Source organism: Peromyscus eremicus, chromosome 15 (assembly GCF_949786415.1).
Source record: "Peromyscus eremicus chromosome 15, PerEre_H2_v1, whole genome shotgun sequence".
Classification (NCBI taxonomy): Eukaryota; Metazoa; Chordata; class Mammalia; order Rodentia; family Cricetidae; genus Peromyscus; species Peromyscus eremicus.
The window spans coordinates 78,440,763-78,462,417 of record NC_081431.1 but is presented as its reverse complement, the minus strand read 5'-3'; positions in this window follow the sequence as shown (position 1 = coordinate 78,462,417).

The window sequence follows — 21,655 nt, the reverse complement described above, 5'->3', positions numbered from 1 at the left end:
TGTCCTATCTGGGGTGAGCAGATACTTGTTTTTATCACCCTAGGAAAAATTAATGCAACACATCCTATACTTGTTATGCTGGCTAGTTGTATGTCAACTTGACACAAGCTAGAGTCATTTTGGAAGAGAAAGCCTCAATTGAGAAAAAGCCCCCACCAGACTGGCCTTTTGGCAAGCCTGTAATGCATTTCCTTGAATGAAGATTGGTGTGGGAGGGACCAGCTCACTGTGAATGGTGCCACCCCTCAGCTGCTGGTCCTGGGTTCTGTAAGAACGCAGGATGAGCAAGCCATGAGGAGAAAGTCAGTGAGCAATGTTTTTCTGTGGCCTCTGCATCAGCTCCTGCCTCCAGGTTCCTGCCTTGAGTTCCTGCTCTAAGTTCCCTCGAGATGAAGTGTGACCTGAGAGTTGTAAGACGAAGTAAACCCTTCCTCTCCAAGTTATTTTGGTCATGGTATTTTAATACAGCAATAGACACCCGAAGAAAGACACTTGTGTATAATTTTATGTGTCAATTTAAAAATAAAATAAAAAAATCACACAATCACTCCATGCCTGAATATCATGTCTGCAGGACATGGTAACCATGCTAGCTGATGGCATGTAGCCTGAGGGACAGCCTTACCTCTATAGTCAGATTCCTAGATATCCAGGGGGCTCTCACTAGGTATCAATCCATTACCATTGCCAGGGACCTAGTTATCGCTGTGAGATGAAGAATCATCGTGGTGCTCAGAAAATTTACAGTTTTAGGAACATCTGAAAATCCAATGATTTAAACACTTCCTAATGTTTAAATGTCTACTACACAGGTAGATCAGTACATGCTTAAGGCTGTTAAATAAAACCATTTTATTTTTTGGGTGTATATGTTTTTATTTTATTTTACTTTATGTATTTATTTTTAATCTATCTATCTATTTGTGTGTGTGTGTGTGTGTGTGTGTGTGTGATCAAGTGCATGGAGATATCAGAGGATGACATTGAGTGTTGGTCCTTGACTTCCATCTTGTTCATGACAGGATCTCTGTTGTTTTCCCAGCCATGTGTGCCGGGCTAGCTGGGCCATGAGCCTCTGGGAATTCTTCTGTCTCCATCCCTTTGCTCCCTGGAGGAGCACTGGATTACAGATGATTGTGTTTCACGTTCAGCTTTTTACGTGGGTCCTAGAGATTTGAACTCAGGTCCTCACTGTTGTGGAGGGAGGTGACTTAATACTCAAGAAGCAAATGAAACTTACATGGTCAGGAAATAAAACTCAAAACCTCAGGAAGCTCCTGAACGAAGGCTTACAAGGCTCACAAGGCTCCTTCCCCAGGCTCTCCAAGCAGTAACAGTTGCTGGAGTAAAGAGACATTCTGACCAGCTGAACTGCCTATAAATGGTGCAGGGAGCTCCGGGGATGCAGCTCCTGTAAGGTGTCACTCATGCTGGCCTGGGCTTTTCAGTGTTGCAGCTGCCTTTGAGATGTCCACACTCTGGTAAGTAGCCCCTTGCTATACTCCTGTAGCCCCACAAACATTGGTTCATTAAGCTAGACTTGGGTAGAGTTGTTACTTTGGTCTGCTGTTGGTGACTTGCTTAACCTTAACACACATTTGTTCACATATGTTCAGAAAAGTCACCAAGTGCAGATGTGCCCAAGCAGGAACTCTGGAGGTAAGGCTTACAAGGATGTCTGGACCAGTGTTTCAGGTGATTCTGGTGCAGGCTCACAAGGCGTGAGTTGAAGAGGTCATCTTCAGGTTCTGCCAGAGAAACAGGGTGGAAGACCTGGCTGCTGTTCTTTCTTTCACCAGCGTGTGAAATGTCACTGCAGAAGATGTGTCCGTGAGTTAGTGTGGAGGAGAAGCTCTTGTCTTTGGTAAATCTTTTACTCTGTATGGCGTGTATTTATATCTATATCATATACACAGTAAAGTACATTTTATATAACACACCACATGTTAGAATAATGTACAATGCACATGTTATAGCTACACAGGCATACATATTCACATACATATGAATCCGGGTGTGTTGGCTGATATTCTTTGTCAGCTTGGAAGGACCTAGAATCACTGGACAGACAACCCTCTGGGTGTCTGTAAAGCATTTTCTAGATTAGGTTGATTGCAGGGGAAAGGTGCACTTTAACTGTTGGTGGTACCATGCCACAGGCTGGGGTCCCAGGCTGAAGGAAAAGGAGGAAACAACTGGGAAGCAGCATTTGTCTGTCTCTTCTTTCTGACTGTGGGGGCAGTTTAACCTGCTGCTTCCCGCTCCTGCCACTGTGATTTCCCCACTGTGATGGATAGCACCCTTGAACTTGCAGCCAAAATAAATCCTTCCTTTCTTACATTCTTATAGTCAGGTATTTGATCATCACAATGAGAAAAGCAGCAGCAGATATGGGTGTATAAGTGCTGTGGATGTATGCGTGCAGCATAGAGTTATCATATAGACCTGTATATGTGCTGTGGATTAATTGGGCCACATAGAGCTATCATACAGACCTGTATATGTTCTGTGAATGTGTGCTTCACAGAGCCATCATGTAGACCTGTATATATGCTTAAAGATTCTCCTTGACTAAATTTTAGCCAGGCTCCTGTCTCACCTAGCCCTGACATTGTCCTTTGTCCTTGGCCTGTCTAGTCAGGTTTTAGCAAGGGCATTGCTGAGCAGTTATTTGAGAAGTCTCTACCACAGGAATCTGACCTCCCTAGCCTGGCTTCAACAAGAATTCTGTGCGACCTCCCTAGCCTGGCTTCAACAAGAATTCTGTGCGGCTACTTTGGCCAGAGTTCCTGCTGCCCCAGCATTTCCTCTTAGTAGTGCTCTGCCAACCGGCCCTGCCTTGTGGCTTGCTAGGAATCCCTGCTTCGACTTCTGGGTTTGGAGTGGAGCCAGGTTCCCTTCCCATAGAGAAACTCCACTGCTATAGTCTCTTCTTGATTAAGGTCTTCCTATCTTAAGAGAAATACACACACACACACACACACACACACACACACACACACATACACACATACAGTGTTACAGTCTTCCAACACTAAAGCTAAACATGTGTGTTTTCTTAGTTTTTTGTTTGTATTTATTTTATTCTCAGCAGAATTGAATACTTTCCTATGTTTATTCATTAATTACAATTCCCCTTTCTACACTGCTCACTTTTGTTTGTGATTTTTATCAGCTTGTATCAGTTTTAGATTTAACCAATTAACCACCCGCACTTCATTTTTACCATATGTATTTTCAGTATGCAGTGCTCAGCTTTCTTGTCTGAGATTAGAATTTCCTTCCTTTTTGTGTACTTAGCACACAGCTGCTTCTATTTTCACTTTACTGCTACTTAACTCCTTAAATATTTACTGTTTTAATCTATTTATTTAATTTTCAGATCCTCTACCTTCCTGGCTTTTATTGTAACAAGTAAGTAAAATCTTGGAAACATGAAACCTCAAAACCTAGTAAATGTTTCTTATTTTAAGAAATTTCTTCAGAAAGTAAACACTTTGTGATGCAAATGAAATCTTAGCATGTGTGTGATTTCCAAATTTGCATATTTTACTCACTTTCACATTTAGAACAGGGATGCATGGAGAGAGACACAGATATTAGAAGCATCCTGGCTGCTAGTTTTGGGCTCAAATGGCCGTGCTGATGCCATCCCCTTGATATCAGACTTGAGACACTGCACAGAAGCACCAAGGCAGTGACATATTACATGTTAAGAGAGTGGGACATTTGCTGGACCTCAACGCAGAGTTAGCAATACAGCTTGAGGTCACTTAAGACTTAAGAGTGCTCTATACTCATAGATCTGTGCCTTGACCGGTCATCATCAGAGAGGCTTCCTCTAGCAGCCGATGGGAGCTGGTGCAGAGACACACCGCCAGACACTGTGTTATGTGGGAAAGGGAGTCTAAATTGGAGTTCTCCGTTGGGTCCCTCCCTTTGGAAAAGAGGATGAAACACTGTAGGAATCAGAGGGGATGGACGACATCAGGAGAATGTGGCCCACTGAATCAATGGAGCAGGCCTCACATGGGCTCACAGAGACTGAAATAGCAAGCACAGGGCCTGCGTGGGTCTGCACCAGGTCCTCTGAGATTATGTTATGGCTCTTAGCTTGGCGTTCTTGTGGGACTCCTAACAGTGGGAATGTGTGTGTGTGTTTCTGACTCTTATTCCTGTTCTTGGGACTCTTTTCCTCTGGTTGAGTTGCCTTGTCCAGCCTCGATAGGAGGGCTTTTGCCCTGTCTTATTGTGTCTTGTTTTGTCCTGTTTGGCTGTTGTCTCTTGGAAGCCTGCTCTGTTCTGATGAGGAAAAGGAAGGGGAGTGGATCTGGGGTAGAAGAGAGGTGGAGAGGGGTAGGAGAAGTGGAGGGAGGGGAAACTGTGGTGGGATATGTTGTATTAGAGAAGAATCTATTCTCAATAAAAAAAGTTCACAAAAACAAAAAACAAACAAACAACAAAAAAGACTTAAGAGTGCTATCCTGCTGTGTAGTGGGCCTATTGTTTAACCTGCTTTTAAGAAAACAATGTAACAACCATCCTTGCTTACCTTGGATCTCTCATGCCATCACATTTACAACTAAGCTAATGCATGCATTGATCTTAAGTTATATATCCTTCCATTCCCCTGATCTAAGAGTAATGAATGTTTGTTTGTATGTGTGTGATGATACTCATCTGCTGGAAAGTGGCCTTATAAAATAAATATTCACCATAAATGTTGAATGAAACATAGAACATACAGCTTGGTAGCAATGGTTTGTTATCTGTCAGTTAGAATTAGTGACTTAATCCCTTGTAAAACCTTGTTAAAGATTTCTGAAAACCAGCCCTCATTCCTTCCCCATGTGATGCTTCCTGTGCCATCCAGTAAGAGAGTCATTGGGGACACACAGACATACAGACACAGAGCCAGGGACAGACAGATTCACAAGACAGCATTCAGGTAAGCACAGATTTCGAAAGCTTTGTTTCTATTATTATTATTATTATTATTATTATTATTATTATTATTATTATCATTATTATTATTATCATTATCATTATTAAATATATTTGACACACCGGTGGGGCACATGCCCTTGCTGTGCTCTGGCAGCTTCTGGACATCCTTTGGGGAGAGGTGGCCACATGAACAGCCACTAGAGGAGCTGGTCCTTCTTCCTCGACTGCTCTGTCTCTCTGTAGCACAGGACCTGGCCAGAACACCCAGATCCAAGAAACAGACTTCCTCACTGGGCCGTTCTCTCAGCAGCACTTGCTCCCTGCAGGCTGTGGGGCGGGCCACCTGCTGATGCTCTCCTCCTCAACCCCACATTTCCTTTGTGTGGTCCCCATGTTCCTCCTGTGATGGATAGGAAATATCTCCTCCCACGTTTCCTCTGCTCCCACCCAGAGTATGGAGAACAATTCACACCAGGCACAGGTGGAGTGAGCAAGCAGTCAAGGTTAATTTTTAGCACAGGTGTGACAGTAAAGTGGAAATCACACTGTAAAGAGTGCAGAGTGGACCCATTGAGCAGTCATGGCGAGTGCCTGTCTCTGGAATCTGGAGTATATTAGTACTCCAGAAAATAATAATAGTAATAATAATAATGTAATACATAGTGTACATGTAATGTACTATAGTATACTATATTACATTATACTGTAATGAATTTACAATAGACTATAATTATCATATAGTATAGTACAACTTTTAGCATACTTTTTCTTGTAGCAATAATCTTAAAAGTTCTTATTAACAAAAACAAACCTAGAGCTGGGTATTGGGGTGAATGCTGGAAGATCAGAAAAGCAGAACAAGCCACAGCCACCTCACCTTGCCAATTCCTCAGCTGATCCTGTTTCCTCAGACTGGAAGCCTCTGAGTCCTTGTCCAAATGGATCTCAGCTGAACTGCTTCTCGAAAGCCTGAAATTTAACCAGCTCTAGTTCCTGGTCCTCACACTTTATATACCTTTCTGCTTTCTGTAATCACTTCCTGGGATTAAAAGCTTGAGTTACCATGCCTGGCTGTTTCCAGTGTGGCTTTGAACTCACAGAGATCCGGATGGATCTCTGCCTCCCAAGTGATAGGATTAAAGGTGTGTGCTACCACTGCCTAACCTCTATGTTTAATATTATGGCTATTCTGTTCTCTGACCCCCAGATAAGTTTATTGGGGTACACAATATATCAACCACAATTTCTCCTCTTCTTTATACCCCTGAAGTATTCTCCTTTCTGGAATAGGCAGAGATTATCTGTTTTTTTTTTTTTCTTTCAAGACAGGGTTTCTCTGTGTAGCTTTGAGCCTTTCCTGGAACTCACTCTGTAGCTCAGTCTGGCCTTGAACTCACAGAAATCCGCTTGACTCTGCCTCCCGAGTGCTGGGACTAAAGCTGTGCACCACCACTGCTGGCAGCAAAGGATATCTTAAAAGCTGTCCTTATTCACTATTCAGTCTGTTGCATTGAGACATATTAGATGCAGAGATGTGTATAAAGATGAAACTTCCCACAAAGTTGAGACATTTACTGGGAGTAAGGGCAATGGTGACTTGTCTGTGCTCACAGGGGAGGGAAGGGACTCCTGTGGAGCCAGCTGGCTTGTGGTTTTCCACATCCCCATCTTCCCTCTTATCTAGTTAGCTCCGAGCCTTCATGTTCATCTTCTCCAGTATTCCCCGTGTGTGTGTGTGTGTGTGTGTGTGTGTGTGTGTGTGTGTGTGTGTGTGTGTGCAGGTGTCCACGGAGGCCAGAAGAAGGCTTCTGATACCCTGGAGCTGGAGTTGCAGGTCGTTGTGAGCCAACCAACAGGGGTGCTGGGGAAATAACTTGGATCCTTTGTAAGAGAAATAGGAACTCTTAGCCCCCAAACCACCCCTTACCCCCCTTACTGTTTTAACTTTAACATTAGTTTACTTACAACATCACCCATCCCAGCTAATGGCAGCAAAGAGGGAGAGTGTGAGGAATAGAGGAGGTAGAAAGGGAAGGATGGAGGGAGCTGGGCAGCAAGAGGAACAGGGCAGGAACGAAGAGGTTTTCAGAGGATGGAGGAAAGGGGAGCGATGGGCAACAGAACCTCCCGGTCCTGTTGAAGTTAAGAAAACCTTCTTGAGAGACTGGTAGGCAGCCAAGGAAGAAGCGCACACTGCTGGACTCCCCTCAGCAGCTACAGAAGAGGAGCCCTTTGGAGCCCAGAGACTGTATTCCTTTCCCCCAGGAAGAAACACTTGCGTGGCCGCACTGTGTTCCCTCTCTTACCCAGTAATCTGGCATTTAAGGCCTCCACAGATGTTTCATCAATGCAGAAGGAAGCATTACTGCCTGTGATTAAAGCATTAGCACCTTCATGTTATTTTTATGCCGATGAATAATTTAGTTTTCATCTCAATGTTGTATTAACATAGTTGTGAATGTCATTGTTTCCTTTTTATTTCATGGGAGAATTATATCCAAATACTTGCATTGTCTAAAGGGCTGTGATTGCAAGTTGGGGTCTCATGGGGACTGAGTTGTTATGGTTTGGGGGTTGAAAGAATTTGTTCGCTTTCTCACAGAGATACCTTCTTATACAGGGATGGTTCTCTATTCAGTGGTCACACTTGGGGCCCTTACTCAGGTAATGTGGTTCAGATGGGTAACAAGGTGTGGAGTCACATGTCTGCTTTGGGATCAGTCCTCCTGCTTCTCAGTGGGATGGAAAGCCTGAGCCAAGGCTGAGGTGCTAGAAACCCTCACCATCTGCTCCTAGATGAGGTCCTGTTGCCTCACTAACCCCTGCACACTGAAGATGGGAGCTGGGATTGCTTCTGCCCATGAATAGAGAGAGGATTGCTTCTGCGCACAGCTCCATGTGGACACATGAGTAGAGAGAAGATTGCTTCTGCCCACAGATCCACGTGAACACATGAGTAGAGAGAGGATTGCTTCTGCCCACAGATCCACGTGAACATGTGAGTAGAGAGTGGGCTTGTCCCAGAGGCCCTGGGGACCACAGAGAAACTGTAACTGAGGCTCCCACAGTGGTTTTCAAGACAGGGAAAACCACAGAAAGGCAGTAGAGCGAGACTTTGGGGCTACTAGATGAGGGGCCTGAATGAGGGGTGTGGGGACTGAATCCTGTCACCAAGTGTGCCCAACCTCCTGACTTATGTCTTTGGGTGTTTTGTTGCTGTGATGAGACACCATGACCACAGCAACTCTTATAAAGAAAAACATTTAATTGGGCAGCTTACAGTTCAGAGGTTTAGTCCATTATCATCATAGCAGGAAGCATGGTGTAATGCAGACAGGCATGGTGCTAGAGAGGTAGCTGAGAGATCTACACGTGGACGGCAGGCTGAAGGAAGAGAAAGTGACACTGGGCCTAGCTTGACCTTCTGAAACTTCAAGCCCACCTCCAGTGACGCACTTCCTCCAGCAAGGCCACACCTCCTCCAGCAAGGCCACACCTCCTCCAGCAAGGCCACACTTCCTAATAGTGCCACTCCCTATGAGCCTATGGGGGACTTTGCCATTCAAGCCACCACAGCTGTGTTGGGCAGCACTCCTAGCTATCCTGGGCTCTGTGTGGCCTGTGTGCTGTAGATTGGACAAGCCTGCCTGTGCAGGAGGAAGTGAATCCAGGGAGTGACTTTCAAGGGCCAGAGGACTTGAGAGACAAGCTCAATTGTGGATGTGATTATGTGACCACTGAAAGGTATAAATTCCCCCAAGTAAAACGAAGCTAATTGAAATGTCAGCACCATCAACTTGTGTTCACACAAAGCCCGTGTCCCGTTGGCCTCCTGAAAGCCTGGCTGGAAAGCATTGCCACGGACTGCTTTTCCTTAATTGGACAAGACACTGATTCAGACAATGTCTTTCCAGCACGGATTAAATAAAAACGAAGTTACTTAACCCAGGTTGTGTGCTGAAGGGAACGCCTCTGAGGGGGCAATTGAGAGACCCAGGATTTGTCTTCACCTCACTGGCTTTACCTAATCAAAACTCAAACCCTGTCCAGGCCTTCAGCCACAGAGCTTTCGGGGAGCCAGCCTACAAGCCTATGGACTCTGAGGAGTCCGATGTCTCCCAACCTTCCAGGAGCTAATGGGAGAGAGATAGTCCAGAGACAGAGAGAAAGTATAGACAGAGGAGGAGGAGAGGAAAAGGAAGAGAGAGAAGAACAGGAGAGAGAGGAGGAGTGGTGGAGAGAGGAAGAGAAAGGAAGAGGAGAGGAGAGGAGAGTGGAGAGAGGAGAAGGTCCCACTGGCTGCCCTCATATCCTGCAGGCCTCACCCCCTGCAACTATCATTCTGTAGGTTAGGTCTCAACAGATGCATTTGGGATAATACAGACAAACCCCAACTGCAAATTCAGGGGCTTCCGAACCCCCATCCACCCATGACAACATGAAACCGTGGAAAGAAGCATGGATTTCTCAGTCCCTGAGGCACTAACAAGAAATAATATCCATGCTGTCCACTAATATCCACTAACAAGAAACCCAGGCCTGCTGTGTGCCAGGAAATGGAGGGTACTTCCACTCCACTAACAGTAAACTCTAAACACAACACCAGGGTTGGATAATGAGCGGCAGAGGCACTGCCAGGATCCTGCCCTGGAGGGTCACAGCTGGATCTTGCTTCCTGTGCTGTTTTCTGCTTCCCGATCTGCCCAGGACTCCTGACCTGAGCAAACTTCTGCTGCCAGGGCTGGGTGCTGTCCCTCACCATGCCTTCCCTGCTGTCTTCCTTTCCTTTGTTACTGTGATAAAACATCTCAACAGAAAACATCTTAGGGCAGATGCTTCTTCATCTTACAATTCCAGGTTTCAGTCTGTTATCGAGGGGAAGTCAAGGGAGGAACTCAAAGCCACACACCCACAGCCAAGAGCAGGAAGAGGGAAGAGATGCATGGATCCTTGCTTGCTTGCTGCCCAGCTGGCTTCCTTAGTTCTTATACAACCCAGGGTCCAGTCTGTGAACTGGCGGTGCCCACATTCCCACTGCGATTAATAAGGCAAAGCCCTAGACAGGCCCATAGGCCAACTTGATCTTGACAGTCCCTCAGTTGTGATTTCCTCAGCTGATGGCAAACTGACAAACACTAACTACTACACTTGCCACGCTGGACTCTATGAGCCTAAATAAAACGTTCTTCCTTGGGTTGCTCTTGCTCCTTGCCAGGTATTTGCTTGGAGTGATGAGAAAAATAATGAATGCCTCGGAAAATCTGTCTACGGTAATTCTGAAGCTTTGGGAAAATCAAAACCAGCCCTTGAACCCCAATTTCCTTATTCGCTCCTCCAACTCTTCCTCCATGCATAACACCCCCCCCCCCCCCCCGTGCTGACCATTTTCTGGGAACTTGGGAAGGTAGCTGGTCTCCACCTTGGATGTCTGGGGCAGAAGCAGATATAGGAGTGGTGGGAGGGGACGGTGGTCCACCCTGTCACTGGATGTGTCTGAACGTAGCTAAGGTGCCCCCCTGTCCATTCCTGGAGTGTCCCACGGCTGCCAAGTCTCCCCAAGGGGCATGCAACTAAAGTACTTTCTTTCTCTAGGTGGCCTAGAATGGGGTGCACAGGGTTCTTTGACTGGGGCGCCTCAGTCTTAGGCTTGGGGAAATAACTGGATGAGCTCTGTGAAACTCCTCTGTGAAGGAGAAGCAGGAGGTGGTGGGTGGGGGTAGGACTGCTTAGAAGGAGGGAGAGCTGAGGCAAGTCACCAAGTCAGAACAGTTCACACATTGGATACAATCATGTTGTTCGAAAGCACTGACTTTGAAACCAGGATCTGTGGGACTTTGGACACGTAGCTTTAGCAACAAAAGCCTTAGTTGTTCTGATTATGGCAATGGAAATCACTCCCTAAGAACAGAACACTGAGTAACTTATTATCTTAGTTACGCTTCTCATTGCTGTAACAAAGACCTGATAAAAGCACACAGTTCCATGTTACAGCCCATCCTGGTGGGCAAGGCATAGTAACAGCAGCGTGAGGCAGCTGGCCATATTGCATGCACGGTCAGGAGGCAGAGTGAGGGTGAGTGCCAGACTTTTTTTTTTTAATTTTTTTTTTTTTTTGTTTTTGTTTTTGTTTTTTCGAGACAGGGTTTCTCTGTGTAGCTTTGCGCCTTTCCTGGAACTCACTTGGTAGACCAGGCTGGCCTCGAACTCACAGAGATCCGCCTGGCTCTGCCTCCCGAGTGCTGGGATTAAAGGCGTGCGCCACCACCGCCCGGCTTTTTAATTTTTTGAGACAGGGTTTCTATGTGTAGTTTTGGTGCCTGTCCTGGATCTCGCTCTGTAGACCAGGCTGGCCTCGAACTCACAGAGATCCACCTGACTCTGCCTCCCGCATGCTGGGATTAAAGGTGTGTGCCACCACCGCCCGGCTGAGTACCAGACTTTTAACCTCATTGCTTTAAATTCAACCCATGACCCCAGCCCATGGGATCATGCTACCTACATTTAGGTTGTGCTCCTGCCTCAACTAACCCAACCTAGAAACTCTCTCCCTGACAGGCCCAGAGGCTCGTCTCCTAATCTGTCACCAGCACAGACAGGTTGTACACTTGACTCAGATCTAAGTACACACTGACCAGATGCAGCAAGGGTTCTCTCTGTCCAGAGACTGGAAACAAAATGCAAAATACAGTGTCCACCCCTGAGGGTGTGTCAGGATATGGTAAATGGCTTAATGTCATCAAAAGGAAGAAACCAGCCAGACTGGAGCTTGTGGAAGGACACTTGATGGAGTGTGGGCACTCTGGGTACTGAGTCTGGATCAGAGCCTAGCCAGCCACTCTGACCCACAGACCCACAGGCCCACGTGGGTGTGTAGCATTTGGGATGGATCCAGCTTTTATCAGGGGAGTGTGGATGGAAAGGTCTCCACTGAATCTTCTATAATTGCTTTTTATTAGCCAGCACTTTACAATGTGAGAGCTATTGAATTAGACATCCATTAGCTTCTACTCCCTAGGGAAGACGGATGCTTTCTGAGTCCTTGCAGACAGAGCTAAGAGGAATAACAAAATCTGGACTGAGTCACTTTCCTTAGCAAAGAGGATACATAAGACACAGAGAAACAGGCACTCACCTTAGGACTCTAGGTCCCTCTCTGCATACCACCATATTTAAAATGGTCTCCAGAACTGAGACCCGTTCATGCGTCTTTGGCCCCCTATGTGTTTGAGAAAGAAAGTCTTTGCACTTTGCTTCCCTAGTCCTGGGCTCACTGTGTGTCACACCAAGTGCACACAGGTGAAACAAGCATTTTTGTTGTCGGACAAGCCGTCCATTTCAGGGCCAGCTTTGGCAGACTTGGTGTAATCCTGAACTTAAAAGGCCTGCCTGCCAGGTAGAGAGCCTCTGAGGCTGGCTAGCTGAGTAAATGACTCTGGAATGCAGCTCTCTCTCTCCATTGGCTCTGGCAATGACTAGAAAGATGCCTTTAGCCTAGTGCTGGGGCAGCAGAGACAGGAGGGTCCCTGGGGCTCTTTGGAGAGCCTGTCCAGACTACTTGGTGTGCTCAGGACTGTGGAAGACCTGTCTCAGGAAGAAGGTGGATGTCTTCTGAGGAGTGACATCTGAGGTTGACTGCTGACCTCCACGTGCATGACACACATTTGCATGTACACCTATACACCTGTGAGTCTGCACACACAGACACACACACACACACACACACACACACACACACACGCATGCACACACGCACATGCACACACACACACACACACACACACACACACACACACACACACATGGAAACTGAGGAAAGAGACTTGACTTCTGAATGCCACTCAAGCCTCAGTAGACAGAAGGCTGTGCAGGGTCTCAGAGGACAGTCATACAGGCTGCACTGCCCAAGGGTGTCACACTATGCTGTCAGAGGGACCACAGACTCCACAGACTTAAAACTTTAGTCTGACAATTATGAAAAGTAGAAGCCAAGTTTCCCATCACAGTAACTTAGAAAATAATCAGTCTCAAATAAAGTGTCCAAGAAGGGGAGAATTTTTGATTCGTGTGAGAGTATCAGCCTGCATTGGTGAGGCTGGGCATGTCAGCTGGGCCAGTGAGGAGAGGCTAGTGGGTGGCTGGGCTCACAAGTGCTTCCTGGGCTCATTATTGGCACACTCTATTCTTGGCTCCTGGTGCCACCCCAGAAGCCTCTGCCTCCTGCATCCCTGAGGATGGTGAGACCACAGCTTTCATCAGCACAGGGGGTTCCTCCCCGTGAGGACCCACAGGTAGGAGGGGACAAGAGAGAAGAGGGGCATACATGGCAGCTGTAATAGTTACCTCTGTTCCTGTGACCAAATACCTGTGGCCAACTGTGCTCCTGTACTGAGCTGTGTAGGGATTTCAGACAAAGCCGTAAGATGTCCTCTTGACTTTCCAGGACATCTTGGATCAGTCTGTTTTCCTGTCTGGATGTATAGCCAACAGCTGGAGTAGGAGGGTGTTCTGAGACAATGTGTGTGTTCTCAGTGGGAGCTGTATTCAGGGAGATCTGCCCTGGAGCTGGGATCTTCCTGCAGTTGGACCCCTCAGGCATCCCCCAGCTTCCTGTGAAAACAGACCTGTCTCAGTGACTCTGAAATTCCTCAGACATCTCTTCCTAGCCATCAGCTAGCTTCTGGGGCCACAACCCAGGTCCAACAGCATCTCTGTTTTCATGTCAAGAGAAAAGGTCACTTTGGGGACATCTCCTACAGTTGGCGTTCTTGCCAAGTTTGGGCCCCGTTTTGTCCAGGTCTCATATTTCCTGCAATAGGCAGGTTCTATATCCAGCTCATGATCATCTCTAAAGCAGTTGCCCGTGTAGAACCGCTTCTTTGTGCATTTATCTGCAGCTAGAATGCCAGAACAGGAAGTCAGGTAACGTGAGAAAATGAAAAGAAGCTTCTATAGGAGGGTGATGTCCCAAAACAGTCCTTAAATGACCCATTGCTCAAGAGCCACTTAATAAAATCTGAGAACATTTGCAATGTTTTCCATTGGGTTTAATAATTTATTGATGTTTAATATTTCACAAGAGTAAAAAAGAACATCAGATGAAATTTTCATACCTGCTATTATAAGCTAAATGGAATGAGAGACACGTTGGGCATTGCTGGGTACCAGAGGTGACCCTAACATCCCAGATCAGGATACAAAACCAAACCTCTCCCTGTCATCTGTCTCAAGGTACCTTGAGTTCTAGAGAGGAGATGCCTGGGGATGGTGTGAGTTTGGTTTGACAGGAGGACTTGCTGATGGAGGAATCTAGCTCTGGCCATTTCTTCCATCCTCTGGACTTTCTGTTGATGCCTGAAATGTCTGTCATTAGAACATGCTGTGTTCTCTGCTGGAGAATCTGTGGCTCTTGGATAACAACAGCAAACTTGATTTAAGGCTCTTCTGTCTCTGTCTCTGCATTATGTGTGTGCAGGTTTACACACATATTTGTGTACACGCATGTGGAAGCCAGAGGCTGACATTGGGTGCCTTTCCTCAGGGGTCACCCACGTTATCCACTATTTTTGGGGACAGTGCCTTTCGCTGGCCTAGAACCAGATTAGTAGCTAGGTTGCCTGGCCAGTGACCCTGTGATCTGCTGGTCTGTCTCCCCAGCAATGGGATTGCAAATGGGCATCGTCATGCCCAGCCTTGGTATTGTGTGTTGGCTCTGGGAATTTAACCCAGGTCCTCATGCTTGCAAGGCCAGCATTTTACCAAGTGAACTTTCTCCCTAGCTCTATTCTACATCTATTATATACATACATATAGTTCATCAATATCTCATGATAACCCACAAGGGAGGAGAACTTTTGAAATGTATTTACTTATTACTGTCATTATTAAATGTGTGTGTGTGTGTGCATATGTGCATGTGAGTGCATGTGTATGGGGGTGTGTGTGTAGGTGCTCATGCCGTGGTACATGTGTGAAGATCAGAGGACAACTCCATGGAGTCACCTCTTGCATTCCATCTTTACATGGGCCCCAGGAGTCTGACTCAGGTCTCCAGGCTTGCTCAGCAGCCACCTTCCCACTGAACTGCCTCGATAGCTCTTTTTTTTTTTTTTTTTTGGTTTTTCGAGACAGGGTTTCTCTGTGTAGCTTTGCGCCTTTCCTGGGACTCACTTGGTACTCCAGTCTGGCCTCGAACTCAGAGAGATCCGCCTGGCTCTGCCTCCCAAGTGCTGGGATTAAAGGCGTGTGCCACCACCGCCCGGCCGTTGATAGCTCTTTTTATCTTTAGGTTACATATGGGAAACTCACAGAGATCAGATGTAATCTACTGAGGGTCATGTAGGAATAGTGAGCTGTCTTTGAGTGTGAGCAGTCCTGCTCTAGATAGAGCCCAAGACTGTGACCAACACACTGTTCTTTCTCTCTAACCAGAAAACAGTCTGTTTTAATCCACTATGGTAGGGCTGTTGGACTACACACCACCTAAGAACATCCCCTTGAATTGTTCTTCTGGAACTATATGCCCAAATAAATTCTTTCTTTTATATGTTGTCTTGGTCATAGTGGTTTAGCATAACAGCAGAAAAGTAACTCATAGGCCGGGAGCTGCTGAGATGATTATCTGTGGCTGAGATAGGGACAAGAGTCCAGAGACAATGTATCATTGATATTGTGGACAGTGTGTTAAGAGGAATCCTCTCATGGAACAATCTTTCAGTGCCCCCTTTCTCTTAGCTTCTCTCTCTTCTAAGCCTGATTCTGAGAGCTCCTGTTGATTCCATGAGCCAGCTAATGTATTATGAGTAAGTTTATTTCTGCCTAAGTGAGCTAGAGTTATTTCCTCCAAGAACACAGATTATAGATGTTCAATACAATATATCACACATGTGTATGTTTGAAATCCATTCAGCATAGTTGTGACGGTCAATACATATTGTTAACATGATATGATCATGAATCACTCTGGAGATACTCTGTGGGCACAGCTATGAGGGATTTTCTAGATTAGGTTCATTTAAGATAGGAAGACTAACCCTAAATGTGAGAGGCACTATGCCACAGGCCAGAGTCCCAGACTTCAAAAAAAGAGAGAAAGTTAGCTGAGCACGAAACTCATCTCTCTTTGCTTCCTAACTGTGGACACAGTGTGTCCATGCCTGCCTCTCAGTGAGGACTAACTCTTAAACCAAACTCTGATAAAGGAGAATTTTATTTGAGCTGGTGTACACCCAGACACCTGCTCCCATGTGTTTACAGAGAATGTCAGTGAGGGAATCCTGCTTGTATGGAAGTTACTTGGAAGATAGACAGAAAGAGTAGATAACTTTGATTAACATTTCATTTCTTTATTCAATAGAGGGTATGAAGTGAGTAGACCACACTGTGCACCAATGGGCAGTAGACCCAGGCACTTAACAGTCCTCTGATTTCACTTTCCTATTGATCTTGGGCACCTGTCTTGTTGCTGTGGCCTGCAAGAGCATTTTAAAGGAGGAAGGGTTAATTCTGCTCACACAGTTCCAGGAGATACAGTCCATCACGGCAGGGAAGGCGTGGCCCCAGGAGCATGAGGCAGTGAGTGCCACGGTGTCCATGATCAGGAAGCAGAGAACAATGACCCACACTCAGCTCCATTTCTTCTTTTGATTGAGTCTGGGCCTCCAGTTCATGGAATAGTGTCACCCACATTTGGGGTGTGTTTTCCCATTTAATTCACCTAATCTTGAAACTCCCTCACAGACATACCCAGTAATTTTTCTCTCAGGTGATCCCAGATACGGTCAAGTAGCCGTACATACTATACTATCACACTGCCTGATTTAAATCCATGTCAGAGGTTTACAAACTGCTAAAATGAGTGTATTGGTATGTGGATTTAGGATAAATTTTGGTGGAATTGAATGTCCAAATTTGCAAAGAAATTTTAGGATAAACTACATATTATTTGTAATGGTTGTTTTTATTTTTCTGTTTATATTCTTGTGCTAGAGTTTGTGGGTAGAAGTCTGTAGAAAGCATTTTCTTTTGGGCCACCAACTAGCTCCCAAATCATGACAGGGAGACTTCTTATTAGTTATGAATGCTTGGCCTAGCTTAGGCACGCTTCTGGCTACATCTTTTAACTTAAACTGCTTCTCCTTATCTACCTTTTGCCTCGAGGCTTTTTACTTTTTCTTTCTGTATGACTTACTTTCACTACTTCTGTGTCTGACTGGCTGGAGGCTGCCTGGCTTCTTGCCCCCAGCATTCCCTCATTCTCTCCTCCTCCTTCTCTCTCATTCTTCCTTCTCTTGAGCCTAGATTCCCCTCCTAGTTATTATTTCTGCATGCCAGCCCCACCTATCCTTTCTCTGCCTAGCTACTGGCCATTCAGCTCTTTATTAGAACAATCAGGTGCCTTAGATAGGCAAAGTGCAGCACATCTTTACACAATTAAACACACATCCTTACATCATTGAACAAATGTAGCATAAACAAAAGTAACCCACCTTTACACAATTAAACTAATATTCTGCAGCATAAACAAAAGTAACACACCTTTAAACAGTTAAAATAATATTCCACAACAGAAGTCAGAGGACAACTTGTAGGAGTTGGTCTCTGGAAACGTGTGGTTCCTGGGGATGGAACTGATGTCATCAGGCTTGGCAGCAGATACTTTAACCCACTAAGCCATCTACTGGGTCTAGTATGGTTTTCATGTTCAGTGAAAACTAAATAAAAAGTTAGGAGAATCCATCACTTTTAACCAATATGGAAAAGAGGTTTTTGGTAAAACAAGTCCTATTTGGAACAGTGGATTTCTGTTCTTTATGCTGTCACATGGCTTCACATGACTTAACTGGGATGTTCTATGAATATTCCTTTTTCATATTTTTGTGTGTATATGTGCATCATTGTATGTATGTAGATGCATGTGGACGTGTGTACATACATGTTGTGGATGCAGGAAAACCTTAGGTGTCATCTTCAGGAATGCTGTTCACTTCATTTGGGGTAGGATCTCTCATTGGCCTGGAGCTTACCAATCAGACTGGCTGACCACCAAGGCCCTGGAATCTTCCTGCCTCTGCCTCGCCACTGTTGAGATTACAAATGTGCATCCCCATGCTTGGCTTTAGACATAGGTCCTGGGGGGAAAAAATCTGGTCCTCATTTTATCAAAGGAAGCACTTTAGTGAACCACAATCCCGACTCCCAGTCTGAGCCCTTATTCTTCACAGGTGTAGCTGGGATAACACCATTGCAGATCAGTGTATTCCTCTTGGCGAGTTTACCCTCCCAGTCCATCCTTTTTGAGGACGTTCTCTTCCAAAGTGCCCAACAAGCTTTCATTGTGGCTCTGCCATTTTGTTATACAAGATGAACGTGGTACCACCCAGCTGGCAGGTGGGGACAGAGTGTGGAGGAGCATTCACCTAGTAATTTACCACATGGGAGTGGAGGAGGATCTACCACCTTTAACCACATTCTACTGACAAAGTGCAGAACTCTACCCACATGCAAGGAAGGCTGGGAAATGTAGTCTCTGGCTGGCCCCTCAGCCACAGCTTGATGTTGTAGGTGGAAGTATGGATTTTGACCATCTCTCCATTCTGTTTGATACCACATCTCTTCTTCAATATCAAAATTTAATTAATTTTTTTGTTTGTGCTTATGACATGTGTGCATGTATGTGTATGTGTGTGTGTGCAAGCACTCATGTATGTGAGTGTGGGTGTGTACATATCACAGTGGTGTGTAGAGGTCAGGGGAGAGCCTCAGATGTCATTTCTTTTCACATTTTTTGAGACAGTCTCTTTGCTGTTTGCTGCTGTGTATACCAGCTTGGCTGTCCCGTGAGCTTCCGGGATTCTCTCACCTTTATTTCCCTTTTCATGGTAGGAACACTAGAATTACAAATATATGCTACCAAACCTGACTGCACGTGGGTTCTGGGGATCCAAACTCAGATTCTCACACTTGCAAAGAAAATGCTTCTGCAAATCACCTCCCCAGCCTGCTGACACACTTTCATTCACCCTAAGAGCTCAGGGATTAGAGAAGCCATTTGTCCCCTTGCCAATCATGACTGTATAATTTCTTTTCACTATCATTTTCACCATATTTAAATTTTAAAAAGAAAAATTGGAAGGTAGACAGCCTGAGGAGAACTCAAGTAACTAGTCTTTGATGGTGGAGGAAGCGTTTCAGAAGGGTGAGATTCCTGCTCTTTTCACACAGTTTGCAGAGAAGCAGCCATTCAATTCGCCCACTCTGTGTTGGGGAGACTCGCCCTCAAGTCTCCAAAGCTGGCCGTGTCTGAGGGGATGGAATATAAAAAGCTTGTGCTTTTTATAGATTTTCAATCAAATGCCAGCCCAGCTGAGCCCTTATTGGCTCTGTAGGTCCTGGAGCAGGGCTGGCTTTCGCTCGCAAACATCTTGGGGGGGGGGGGTGCCCAGCTCCACTTTCCCGGGAGAGAGGTTGATCCGTACCTCATCCATTTTCCAATGCTGATAGATTCCCTGATTCACTCCCTTGGGCCAGACATGCATCTCTTGAGAGGCAGTAAAAATGTCAATAAGCTCTCTCTTTTTACTCTTCTTTCCACGCCGGAGACAGGCTTCCATTAAATCTTTAACCACTTCTTTTCTTTTTCTTTTTTTTGACCATATCAAATTTACAGCCACTAGAAAGGGACAGGATTCCAGCTCTATTCACCGTGCCCTCTGCAGAGTGCCGTGGACTTGAGTGTCCAGGAACTTCCCATGATGGTTTCCAGTCAAAACGAAGGGCAGGTCCCCAGCTAAACTTAGGACCATGCAAAGCCTCTTTACTGTGTGTGTGAGATGCAGGTGTCCCAAGCAAAGCCTCCTTATTGTGTGTGTGGGATGCAGGCGTCCCAGGAAGAGGAGGGATGTGGTGGCAGTGTGAAACTACCATTGCAGCTGCCCTTGATATGAGGAAAGTGGACATTAACATTAGAGAACAGACAGGCAGCGATTAGAAGAAGCTGAAATTAAGTTAAAATAGAAATAACCGTAATTAAATTCCTATCAGAGCCAATTGAGTAATTTATACATGGGCACGATAGATTAATATTAGCTAACATTTGTTTTGATTTTTTTTTTGAAGCAGAGTCTCAAGAGGCTCAGGCTGGACTCAAGCTCATGTAGCCAAGAATGACCTTGAACTTCTGATCCTTCTGCCTCTACCCCTGAAGTGCTAGGATTACAGACATGTACCACTACACCCGGTTTATGCAACGCTGGGCCTCAAACCTCTTTTGTCCTGTGGTTTTCAGGCAAGCACTCTACCAGCTGAGCTATACTTACAGTTATGCTGACATTTACCCATTGCTGACCACGTAATAGTCACTGTGTTAACTGACTTACATATCACCTCACCCATTGGTTTTTTTGTTTTTTGGTTTTTTGAGACAGAGTTTCTCTGTGCAGCTCTGGCTGTCCTGGAACTCACTCTGTAGACCAAGCTGGTCTCGAACTCCGGGGTCCACCTGCCTCTGCCTCCCGAGTGCTGCTATTAAAGACATGCACCACCATTCTGCTCACATTACCTCCCCTAACACATCCAGCAAAACCGTGAGTAAAGTACTGTGATGTCCACATTTCTCTGCTAGGAAAGAGACTCAAGAATAGGATTGATGGCCTTCCCAAGGTCACTCATCAGGATTCAAATCCCCAAATATGTCCCCAGGGCCTGGCTTTGTAGTCATTGTCCCATGCTGGATAATAGCAAGGGCTCTCAGTGTCATTGCTCCCTGAAAAAATTACATTTCAAAAGGGCCACAGCATCCCTGCAAAGTAGTGTTCTTCCTCTTGCACAGTACACCTGAGGTCTCTGTGTCCTGCCACTCACTCACCCTGCTGTTGAGAGTGAGATGAGGGACCACACTCAGTCCCTCAGACTCCAAATTCCATCCAACTCTTGCTTCCATCAATTAAGAAAATACAAAAACTTTGGTCACAATCTAGATAAATCTACTAAAAAAATTGGATTTTATTTTCAAACTCTTGTACCCATAATCTTATTTTTCCCCCACTGTATGACTCACTTCATGGCTAGCCAGCATCCTATAGGTGATGAAGCCAGACAATAGTTCAGAGCCAGTGTATTATCGTGAGACACCGTGAAAAGCCCAGAGAGAGAGGCCTGTCACAGTGGAAGGTGTTTTACAAAGCTGCCTTACAAACCACACCAAGCTTTGGGTGTACCTGTCCCCTGATGAAATGCTCATCTCTTGGTCCAATGGAAAAAAAAGTGTGTCCTCCTCATCTTTGGCCCTCAGATGTGGTGTCTGGGGAGAAGGGCTGAGCAGGAGCTGCTGGTGGACAGCATCAGGTGAGACCATGCAGACTGCCACTCCTTCCCCCTTGACAGAATGGCTGAAATTTTATTCTATAAATACTCATTACTGTGGGGCTAGGGAGATAGGGATGTGCTCACTGAACAGCAGGAGGGCTGGAGTACAGTCCCCAGCAACCATAGGGAGTTTGGACACGGTGGTGTGTACCTGTAATCCCATAGTTGGAAAGACCAAGACAGAGTCTTGCTTTCCCCAATTCTCAGAGCTCCAGAATCACAGAGAATTTGTCCCAGAATATAAAAAGAAGACAGTTAACATTGACCTCTGGCTTCCACATGCACACATACACACATGAATGTGCACCCACCCATCACATGTACATAATACACACAAAATACATTA